Raw genomic sequence first — 12,681 nt, forward strand, 5'->3', positions numbered from 1 at the left:
GAGGAAATTTACCGTTTGCTCGTTCATTGCACATTTTGGGATGGAAAGTTGTGTGCCATCTATTACTTTTTCATCCTGTTTTGTATATTTTCATGGGTTAACTATGAAAATTAGATTTGAATGGTTTCTGTTTTTTTTGGGATGTGTATTGCTAATAATAATGATGGTGATGATAGCAATAATAATGGGACCTTGAGGAGATGGAGTATCCTATATTTTATAATATTTTATGATATGTATTAATCATTCTGGATGTTCTATCGAAATGTACATAGGTCTATTTATTTGTTATTATTACTGTTATTGTTGTTGTAATAAAGTATTTTCAACGGATCAATTTTGAGCTCTATTTAAAGTTGATATATATATATATATATATTAAGAGAGAGAGAGATTCATAGATAGATAGATAGATAGATAGATAGATAGATAGATAGATAGATAGATAGATAGATAGATTGATTGATGTTGTACTTGTATCTTCTGTTGTATTGTAAATATGTTATACGCTACATGCTCTATGCAATACACTGTCGACGTATCAGACAATCAATCTTTACGTCTAACCTGTACGACTTTTCTAAACAACAACAACAACAACAAAAAACAATAAACTGTAAAAATAAAATATAATAATTTTAAAGAAATAAAATAAATTATAAAAGAAACCAATTACAGATTAATTGCAACTCACCATGTGTGCTACATACAAGCTAATTAAAGCTGATTGAAGAAAAGGTGATGGTGGGGGGATGAAGAGCTTTGGGAAGAGCGATGCAGTTCTGTATTCTTAGTGTTCGGTAAGGTTCGGGAGGGATTTTGGCGTTGTTAAGCTGTTTTATGTACGGCTTGTTCTGAATATCAAAAGTTCAAATCATAATCGTTTTTATGTGTTTAAACTTAAAACAAGACTATGACGAACTTAAAGGGGCTTCTTTAATTTTATTTTATTTTAAAATTTTCACTTATTTGTTACATATTTGTTTTTTGTTATATATTTTTTCAACTGCGATGCAACATATATATATATATATATATATATATATATATATATATATATATATATTTATTTCATTTTCAATGCCAAAAAAAAATAATGAAGAAGACGTTATTAAATAAATATAATTAAAGATCTTAGGTATTTGCTTTTTGTCTTTGTATTTAAAAATTTTTTTTGTTATTTTATATTAAATTTTTTATTTGCATGTTTCTTGCTATTATTTTGATTTGCCTTTTTGATAGTTATTTGATTTTTTCTTTTTTTTTGAGGAGGGGGTTGTATTGTATTTTTTGCTGTTTTGTTTTCGGGAATTTTTGATGTGGGTTTTTTTTTTTGGGGGGGGGGGGGGGGGGTGCGACCTTTTTGTTTTCGTTTGTTTTTTTGTTTTTTCGTTGTTTTTTTTTTTTTGTTCTTGGTGGGAGTGGAGTTCAGGTGCGATGGCATGTTGTAAAGAATTACTGGAGACCTGTAGCGCGAATGGCACCATGGAAGGAGGCGCCAAAGAAGATGGGAGAGACGTGGTGATTCTAAGGATAAGGAAAAGAAAAAAAGAGGGTGGGAGGGGTGTTATCAGTGGAAGGAGTCTGAGATATAGAGATAGAGAAAGAAAGAGGGGGTAGGAGAGAGGGGGAGGAGTGAGTGAAAGATAATTAAATAAGGGAATTAATGGAAAGGGATATACAAACATGGGTCTAGCTTGGCTGGTTTCGTTCACGTGCGTATATATGTATACAAATATGCATATCTATGCATGTGTGTATACATATATACGTACATGCATACATACATTCCCATATACACACAGGTGACTGTGTATGTCTGTCTGTATGTAGGTATGCATGTTGATACATGTATGTGTATATATGTAAATATATACACGTATACATGTATATATATATATATATATATATATATATATATATATATATATCCACGCATATGTATGTAAATATTTATAGATACACACACACACACACACACACACATACGTATATATATATATATATATATATATATATATATATATATATATATGTACTTATGTACACACGCACACATACACAAACACACATATAGATAGATACAGAGAGAGAGAGAGATACATACATACATACATGCATACATACATACATACATACATACGTACATACATACATGCATACATACATACATCTAATCTACAAATTTTCTGTTTGTGTGTTCCTTATTTGTAGACAAAACAGTGCATTGTTGTATTAAAATATTTCGACTTAGTGTCTACAAAATCCACTCACAAGCCTTAATGTCTATCAAATCCTCCCCGAGGCCATAGTAGAAGACATATGCCCAAGGTGCCATGCAGTAGGACCGAAACCCGAACCATGTGGTGGGGAAGCAAACTTCTTACCTCACAGCCAAACTTGCGCCTATGTATTTGCATAATACATTTATGCATAGATGTGTGCGCATGTTTGTGTGTGTGCGTACGTGTGTGTGTGTGTGCGTGTGTGCGTGTGCGCGTGTGTGTGCGCGCGTGTGTTTACTGAAACGCAAACGAAAAGAAGGCGTATTTTGTATCATAAATATACACAGATACGACATTTACACAAAAGACATTTGTGAAGACCCCCGACGCACAGAGGTTTAACTCGCCCAAAAGTCTCACCCTCTCTTATTATACCCCTGTCCCTCATTATCTACTTCTCTTTCACTATCTCTATCTCTCTTTATCTTTCTCTCGTTCAGAATCTCTCCATTCCGAAACCGTCTCCCTTAATCACATTCCGTCTCACACTTATCATTATGTCAACAATGTCAATAATATGTTTGCGGACATGTATATAGCATAAACATGTAATCTCTCTCTCTCTCTCTCTCTCTCTCTCTCTCTCTCTCTCTCTCTCTCTCTCTCTCTCTCTCTCTCTCGCTCTCTTCCTCTTTCGTTCTCCCTATCTGTCTATCTTACACACAAACATTCACACATACACATATCCTTTATAAACATGTTGAATGTATATCTACACTTGTTTACATACACATATACGTATACGTATGTGTGTCTATGCGTTTGCGAGTGCGTGCGTGTCTGTACATTTATATACGCACAGAGAAAGAGAGAAACAGACAGGCAGAGAATCAGAGAGCATATGTAGGCCTATATGCATGAGTGTATATGTATGTGTATGTTTAATATTAGCATACAGTGTGTATATTTGTGTGTGTGTGTATGTATATATATATATATATATATATATATATATATATATACATACATACATGTAAAAAGAAAGTATGAATATACATATATATATATATATACACATACATAAACAGACAGACACACACACACACACACACACACACACACACACACATATATATATATATATATATATATATATATATATATACATATATATATATATATATGCGTAAATATATATATATATATATATATATATATATGCATACATATATAGTTTATACATATGTGCATGTATATTATATATATATATTATGTATATGAATAAATACATGTATTTATAAGTATTTTTTATATATTTCTAATTGTATTTGTCTACATCGGATTTTATACTAAGTTCTGTCCGATTTTTACCATTCATTTATAATACAAACATGATAATTAATTCTGCAAATTGCAAATTTTAATCACCTGTATTACTTCTTTCATTTTCTATCAATTTATAAGTTTTATACATCAGTTTATAAGTTTTTGAATGCTTGACTTGAAAATTTCTTTGGGCTTCGAATTAAAATATATATTTCAGTCATTTTCTACATCTTCTCTGCTGACCATACACTTCCCATCTAAACGACTTTGCAAAGATCATGATAAATAGAGGCCTAATGAAAGACGATCTAGAGAATATGGATGGCCTTACATTAGTGTTTCCAATTGAACGATTCCGGAATATTTTTAGTGACTTGTGATGTGGGGTCGAGTATTATCTTCACGAAAGAAACTTCTTTGGTTTATTAATGCAGGAACGTTTTCTTCTCTTCAAGCGGTGAATTTACCAATACTAGACTACAGTAGTGATCGCATATTCCGGTACTGAAAGATCATCATGAATAATTTCCACCCATTTTTTTCCAAACAATAAAATTTGTTTCGGTGAAATCCGTTACGCATTTCATCCGGCGTGCAAACAATTCTGCCAGCTCACCGCCTTCTACAGTATATAATATCGCTGCGATAAAAGAAGAAAATCCCTATTTCACCTGCAGTCACGATCTAATTTAAAGCTTATGCTTGTAGCTTACGTGCATGGAGCGAATCACAAGTCAAATATTTGTTAACGATTTGTTGCCGAAAGAGCGTGCGGAACCCATTTTCTCTATTTTGAAACTTTTCCTGGCTTCTTCAAATGGTCATGAATGGTCATAATGCTAACATTAAATTCAATTGAAAGCTCTCTCACTTCCACAGCAGGATTCCTTACAACTGTGCTCGCTCTCATTTCTTCGCTCAATTCGAAAGGACGACTTGATCGTGGATCATAAAGCAAACTGAAATTGGTTTGTCTAAATTTTTCAAACAATCTTCTGCAAATTCTTTCATTTACTGTATCTTAATCATAAACCTATTCAATATATGTAACAGCTTTTCTTGTAGTACAATCTTGGTGAAACTTGTAAAGCATAACGTGTGGAATATCTTCTTTGTTTTCTACGTGAAGGGAGCCGATTTTCATACACAAATTTAATATACAAAAATGTTGTTGCTGTTGTTGCAAACGAACTTTTCATGAACTTATCACGCATGAGTGGTAATTATAGCTTTAATAAGGTTTCAACAAATCTAATACGTACCTATATTCTTATATATATATATATATATATATATATATATATATATATATATACACACACATATATATATATATATATATATATATATATATATATATAGATCAAGATGGGAAGGATAACTTCCCTTGGCAAAAATAGACAGGACACAGATATGTGTCGATAAGCCAGCTGGAGGAGATGTTCTCCTGGGGCTAAAAGCAACAGTAACATCCACCCTTAGGGGCCAGCCACATTTAAATGGCAAATATACTTCACTTTATCGTGCAGTTACTGTTAACACCTCGTTCAGAGATTTAACATTGCTTGTTTTCACTTTTTCGATATCAGTGAATAACTTCACTGGAAAAAGACTTATATATTGCCAAGGGATTGTCATTCTCATCAAAGGTCGGCGATTATCGTACGCTGAAGAAGGGAAATAACCCTGAAACTCGGGTCCGTACGTATCGCAGATCAAGATGGGAAGGATAACTTCCCTTGGCAAAAATAGACAGGACACAGATATGTGTCGATAAGCCAGCTGGAGGAGATGTTCTCCTGGGGCTAAAAGCAACAGTAACATCCACCCTTAGGGGTCAGCCACATTTAAATGGCAAATATACTTCACTTTATCGTGCAGTTACTGTTAACACCTCGTTCAGAGATTTAACATTGCTTGTTTTCACTTTTTCGATATCAGTGAATAACTTCACTGGAAAAAGACTTATATATTGCCAAGGGATTGTCATTCTCATCAAAGGTCGGCGATTATCGTACGCTGAAGAAGGGAAATAACCCTGAAACTCGGGTCCGTACGTATCGCAGATCAAGATGGGAAGGATAACTTCCCTTGGCAAAAATAGACAGGACACAGATATGTGTCGATAAGCCAGCTGGAGGAGATGTTCTCCTGGGGCTAAAAGCAACAGTAACATCCACCCTTAGGGGTCAGCCACATTTAAATGGCAAATATACTTCACTATATATATATATATATATATATATATATATATATATATATATATATATATATATATATATATATAAATGTATGTATGTGTATACGACGTGCTTCTTTCAGTTCCTGTTTACTAAATCCACTCAAAGGTTATGGTTGCCCCGAGGCTATTGTAGAAGATACTTGCCCAAGATGCCACGCAGTGGGACTGAACCCGGAACCATGTGGTTGACAAACAAGCTTCTTACCGTACAGTCACGCTTGCATAGAATATGCGTATATAAGTATATAAGTGTGTACGGATGCCAATCTCTCTACCAATGTAGTGTTTAGCACGTATTCTCACTGTTCGATATTAGCGCATACATACATACATGCATGCATACATATATACATCCATACTTACATACATACGCTGAACTCTTGAGAAATCTGCAGTCACTTTATCCAGATTACACGTTCAGGTTTATACTTTTAATTAATGGAGTCTTGGGATATGTAACACACTGCCTAAATACCAATCTTCAGAAATTAGGTTTCTCCAAACCAGAAAGGAGAAAGCTAATTCGAGGACTACAGATCCAGTCTATCACTAGAACTGTAGAAATCTGTAAAACTTTCCAGAAGTTTATCATTTACACATATATGAGCATGTCTAGATATGCAAATATATGCATGAGAATATATACATAAAGCAAAACATACAAATCTGCAGATATACATCCAAGGATGCATACAAGCAAAAATACCCTGTTGTTGATGTTGAAATTCCAACGAAGGAGACTTGCATCTAGGTTAGAAACCGGCTCTTTCTTTATTGGCAAGAAATCTTGAAATAAAACCGAACAACCACATACATACATACATACATACATACATACATACATACATACGTACATACGTACGTACGTATGTATGTATTATCTATGTAACGACACACGTGCTGTTGGTGATATTTCAAATTCTCTGGACTTTTCCCGTTTTCCTTACAGACGAAGAGCTATGACCGAAACGTCAAAAACCCTATTTTTTTCCCCACCTTTACCGAGTGTCAAACTAATACATTCCCTGTGCACGTCTTCTTGTTTTGTTATTGTTATTTTTAATGTTCGATTATTCGATTTGACTATATATATATATATATATATATATATATATATATATATATATATATATATATATATATATATATATATATATATATATATATATATATATATATACATATATGGAAAAAAGACCTGGAACCCACAAGAGTTAACAAGTGAATCAGAGACAGGCAGAAACAAGAAAAACGCCCCTGTTATTTGAATACTATACAAATATGTCTTTAAAAAGACTTTTGTTTTAAATTTACCAAAATTTAATTTTTCAATAATTTTTCAAAAATTTATTATTCATATTTACTGTTGAAAAGATCTCAAGGATCGAAACCGGTACTGTAATGTTCTTTATAAAAGTATTTTAGCATTTTCTACTTTGTCTTTTTTCCATATATATCTACTCGTGTGTCCCTCACACACACACACACCCACACACACACACACACACACACACACACACACACACACACACACATATATATATATATATATATATATATATATATATATATATATATATATATAATCATAAATATACAGGGATTAGCTTGAGTTGCTTCTCCATATCTGTATATTTTTTATTTATATATATATATATATATATATATATAGATAGATAGCAGTATATATATATATATATATATATATATATATATATATATATATATATATATAGCAACATGCAATCAAGCAATATGCATGGTGCTTACCGAAACGCATCTAACACCTAATATAGCAGATGCGGAGATAAATATACCAGAGTATGCCGTACTCCGAACAGACAGAAGGGATAGAAGTCATGGGGGAGTTGCAATGTACATCCGAGAAGATGTCACACCCCTACTACTACTATCACACTCAAACTCTAGAACTATCCAACATGCTGTTCATGGAACAAGTGATACTCCAACCAACCAGGGGAGGCAATATTTTGGATCTCTGCTTCACAAACAATGTGAGCCTAATCCATAATGTGAAAATAACGCCCACATCTCTCTCAGATCATAACATTATAGAATTAACTATGTATGGTCCTAGACAACCCACTGACACCCACCCCACCAGGAGGACTCAAGCAATATCCAACCTGAATTTCCACGGGGCGGACTGGAAGTCAATTCGCAGAGAGATTCGAAATCAAAACTGGCATGACAGGCTTTCTATACAAGACAATGACCTCAAACTAAGTCATTTTATGTCAACCATACAAGACATATGCACCAAATACATGCCATATAGAAAGACCAGCAAACATGCCAATAGAATTCCTAGAGACAGGAAAATCCTTATAAGACACAGAACAAAGGTCTCAAACCAGTTAAATAGAGAACTGGAGGATAGGAAAAGGGCTAAATTAAAACTAACACTGTTAGAAATAGAAAACAAAATTAAACTCTCCCATGAAAAGGAGAGAGCAGAGAAGGAAAAGAGAGCAGTAGAAAGCATAAAAACAAACCCCAAGGCTTTCTATAGATTTGCAAACGAAACTGCTACGGTGCAGTATAAGATAGGACCCCTGTTCCTGCCTAATGGCTCACTGACTGCAGATCCCACATGGATAAGTGAAGTGCTCAGTACACAATTCAAGAGTGTCTTCACCTCTCCTCTGAGTCACATGCAGATAAAGAACCCAGCTGATTTCTTTGACGATAGCACTCAGCAGAAGGGGACTGCATCCATTACCTACATCGACATTGAAGAGGAAGATGTGATAGCTGCCATAAATGAAATGAGCTCAAATTCGGCAACTGTCCTCTTAAAGTCGTGTAAACAAGAATTAGCAGGACCACTCCGGATACTCTTCCAGAGTTTCCTTGCAAATGGTAAACTTCCCAAAAAGCTGAAGGAAGGCACCATATGTCCTATCCATAAAGGTGGAAGCAGAGCAGAGGCTGGAAACTACAGGCCCATCTCTCTGACTTCACATATTAGCAAAGTCATGGAACGAATTGTCAGAAGGAGATTGATTGCGTTCCTAGAAGAAAATGACTTGCTGAATGAGACCCAGCATGGTTTCCGTCCAGGTAGAAGCTGCCTCACGCAGCTCTTGCAGCATTATGACTGGGTCCTGAAGCAGCTACTTGACCATTCAAATGTTGATGTGATATATCTCGACTTTGCAAAAGCCTTTGACAAAGTTGATCATGGCTTGATATGTCACGAGCTGCGAAGCCTTGGCATAGCTGGTAAATTAGGAGAGTGGCTGCATGACTTCCTGAATGGTAGAAGTCAGACAGTTGCAGCCAATGGAGAACTATCTAGGGAAACACAAATATTGAGCGGTGTTCCACAGGGAACTGTTCTGGGGCCACTACTGTTCATAGTGGCCCTTCTGGACATGCCCACGGTCACTCGGAGAGCCACTGTCACTAGCTATGCTGATGACACAAAGATATCTCAGGCAATAAAGAATCCTGATGATATTGTAAGCCTGCAGAATGACCTAAATGCAATATATGAGTGGGCAGAGCAAAATAATATGCAGTTCAATGCAAAAAAATTTCAAGTACTGCGCTACAAGACCACGTGTACTTCCCAACTGGCATACACAGGGCCTGGAGGTACTGCAATCCCAGAACCACAAACAGTAAGAGATCTGGGCATCAACATGTGTAGTGATGCATCATTTCACATGCACATTGTCAAGTTGACAGCAAAGTGCAGACAACTGGCAGGGTGGATACTGAGGACTTTCCGTACAAGGGATCAAAAAGTCATGTTGATTCTATGGAAGACATTTGTTCTGAGCCGCCTAGACTATTGCTCTCAGTTGTGGTCACCACACAGTGTTAAGCGGACAGCAGAACTCGAGGCAATTCAGCGGCACTATACAAAAAAGATCGCCACAGTCCAACAGATGAACTACGGGGAGCGACTGAAGGCACTAGGTCTCTACTCCCTGGAGCGCAGGCGGGAGAGATATGTAATAATATACATATGGAAAATACTGGAAGGACTGGTGCCAAACTTTGGTATCAAGTACTACAGGAATGCCCGCACGGGTCACCACTGCATGGTGCCAAAGGTACCGTCCACTGCATCTCACATAAGAACGAGATACTGCAGCAGCCTCGGTTTCAGAGGACCTCAGCTCTTCAATGCCCTGCCAAAACATTTGAGAGACACGCAAGACATGGATGCGGAGGTCTTCAAGACAAAACTTGACGCTTTCCTCTCCACGATACCAGACGAACCAATGGCTCGTAATGAGACGCAGTTTAGGGCAGCTGTGTCAAATTCTCTTATACACCAGATGTGCCATCAAAACTCTTGATTGGACCATGTCAGGTGGGGGAGAAGAGCCATGCAAGGAACGTGAAAATCACGGTGGTGCACCAGCATGACCGCAGCCACTTAGCTGAAACACATAAATAAATAAAAATAATATATATATATATATATATATATATATATATATATATATGAAATATACAGATATATATATATATATATATATATATATATATATATATATATATATATATATATATATATATATATATATATATTCTATATATGGATACATAGATCAGTGTGTCTAAGTATATGTGTCAGGAACAATTGTATATAATATTAGTTTTCTTTTGCAAAGACATATATTCTCTATAGTAAATAAGTAATGACTTACATAAATTTCAATAAATTCATATAAAAGATACCCTTTCGCAAATTCTAATAAAATTTCTATTACGACGTTATTTCATTGCTGATTGTTTTTTTTTTAACGCAGATTATTCAAGGGAAGTAATAGATTACACTTTTGATAAGTTCTATTATGACGTCATAATCTGTGGAATTTTCTTTATCCTCTACTCTTATAAAGATGGAGCACGATTTTGTTTTCATTTTCATACTTTAATGTTTCAGTAGACAGCAGCATAGAGTATATAGACACTATTGTCTATAATCTGTAAAGCATCGAGATGTGTCGCCGACTGCATGATGAGTAAGCATATACATACGCGCAAGGAATCGTTCATATAATACATACACACATACTTATATATATATATATATATATACACACACATATATATATATATATATACATATATATATATATATATATATATATATATATATATATATATATATATATATATATATATAATGAGTATATGCATATATACGTATATGTATGTACATATATATATATATATATATATATATATATATATATATATATATATATATATATATACATATATAAATACATATATATATGTATGTATATATATATATACATATATAAATACATATATATATGTATGTATATATATATATATATATATATATACATATATAAATACATATATATATGTATGTATATATATATATATGTATGTATATATATATATATATACATATATAAATACATATATATATGTATGTATATATATATATGTATGTATATATATATATATAAATATATATATATATATATATATATATATATATATATACATATATAAATACATATATATATGTATGTATATATATATATGTATGTATATATATATATAAATATATATATATATATATATATATATATATATATATATATATATATATATATATATATATATATATGTATGTATATATATATATGTATGTATATATATATATAAATATATATATATATATATATATATATATATATATATATATATATATATATATATATATATACATACATACACACACGTACACATATGTGTGTGTGTGTACGTGCATCTATGTGTTACCTCCTTCTCTACTTTCAACACGATTTGCTTTTATTGTTTTGTTCTTTTTTTGTTTTTTTTTTACTCTTTGTTTTATTCAGCTGTCTGTCCACTTTTTAGTCCTTTAGGACATTTTCCACCATTGCGTTGCCATACAAATACTTAGTCTCAAACTGCCCGGCCTTTATTTTGTCCGTATATTGTTCATTTTGTTTGTATATTCTCATTTATTTGTCGCGTTTCTTTTTCTCACTGTCCTCAACATTTGCTCGCTTTAACCCAACATCTTTTCCCTGTTGTCGCCACCAAAAATAATCAATATTATCGTTAAAGGCGTGAAATTATAATGATTTTTCGGACGATATATCTAACGAAGAAGGAGGATGTTCATGTCAAGTCTGAATTTTCCGTTCGTTCCTCTGTCGAGTGGCTGTGTAATCTTTGAAACTTATATATGATGGGCTCCCCAGTCCATTTCAACATATGACATCTAGCAACCAATTCAGTTTATTCAATTTATTCAGTCGGGTATGACGTTTTAATCCCACCAGAGATAATCAAATGAGGCCACAGATCGTGTGAAGCTGTGGATTACGAGACAATGCTGCTACTATGATTGATAGATTTAATACTAGTCTTTATACGGAGGCGCAATGGCCCAGTGGTTAGGGTAGCGGACTAGCGGTCATAGGATCGTGGTTTCGATTCCCAGACCGGGCGTTGTGGGTGTTTATTGAGCGAAAACACCTAAAGCTCCACGAGGCTCCGGCAGGGGATGGTAGCGAACCCTGCTGTACTTTTTCACCACAACCTTCCTTTTTCACTCTTACTTTCTGTTTCTGTTGTGCCTGTAATTCAAAGGGTCAGCCTTGTCACACTGTGTCACGCTGAATATCCTCGAGAACTACGTTAAGGGTACACGTGTCTGTGGAGTGCTCAGCTACTTGCACGTTAATTTCACGAGCAGGCTGTTCCGTTGATCGGATCAACTGGAACCCTCGACGTCGTAAGCGACGGAGTGCCAACAACAACAACAAGTCTTTATACAGCACGACGATCTTTTCCACCCATCCTGCCACTGTCCGATATGGGTAGGATATTGTG

The 12,681-nt window shown here is 34.2% G+C and overlaps 2 long non-coding RNA genes across 2 annotated transcripts in view; one reads left to right on the top strand and one right to left on the bottom strand.

The window, feature by feature from the left end:
* Positions 1–330: 330 nt before the first annotated feature.
* On the bottom strand, positions 331–10,576 carry LOC149135432 (uncharacterized). The gene is made up of 3 exons (XR_016241849.1): positions 10,482–10,576; positions 3,654–4,670; positions 331–854 (listed from the first exon to the last, which is right to left on the bottom strand). It is a non-coding gene; the product is annotated as an uncharacterized LOC149135432 (long non-coding RNA).
* Positions 10,577–10,645: 69 nt separating this feature from the next.
* Positions 10,646–12,681, top strand: part of LOC149135433 (uncharacterized) — a 7,944-nt gene continuing 5,908 nt past the window's right edge. The window contains exon 1 of the long non-coding RNA XR_016241848.1: positions 10,646–10,799. This is a non-coding gene — a long non-coding RNA (uncharacterized LOC149135433). The remainder of the gene's footprint in view (positions 10,800–12,681) is intronic.

The sequence above is a fragment of the Octopus bimaculoides genome, chromosome 5 (assembly GCF_046866305.1).
Source record: "Octopus bimaculoides isolate indiv1 chromosome 5, ASM4686630v1, whole genome shotgun sequence".
NCBI lineage: Eukaryota > Metazoa > Mollusca > Cephalopoda > Octopoda > Octopodidae > Octopus > Octopus bimaculoides.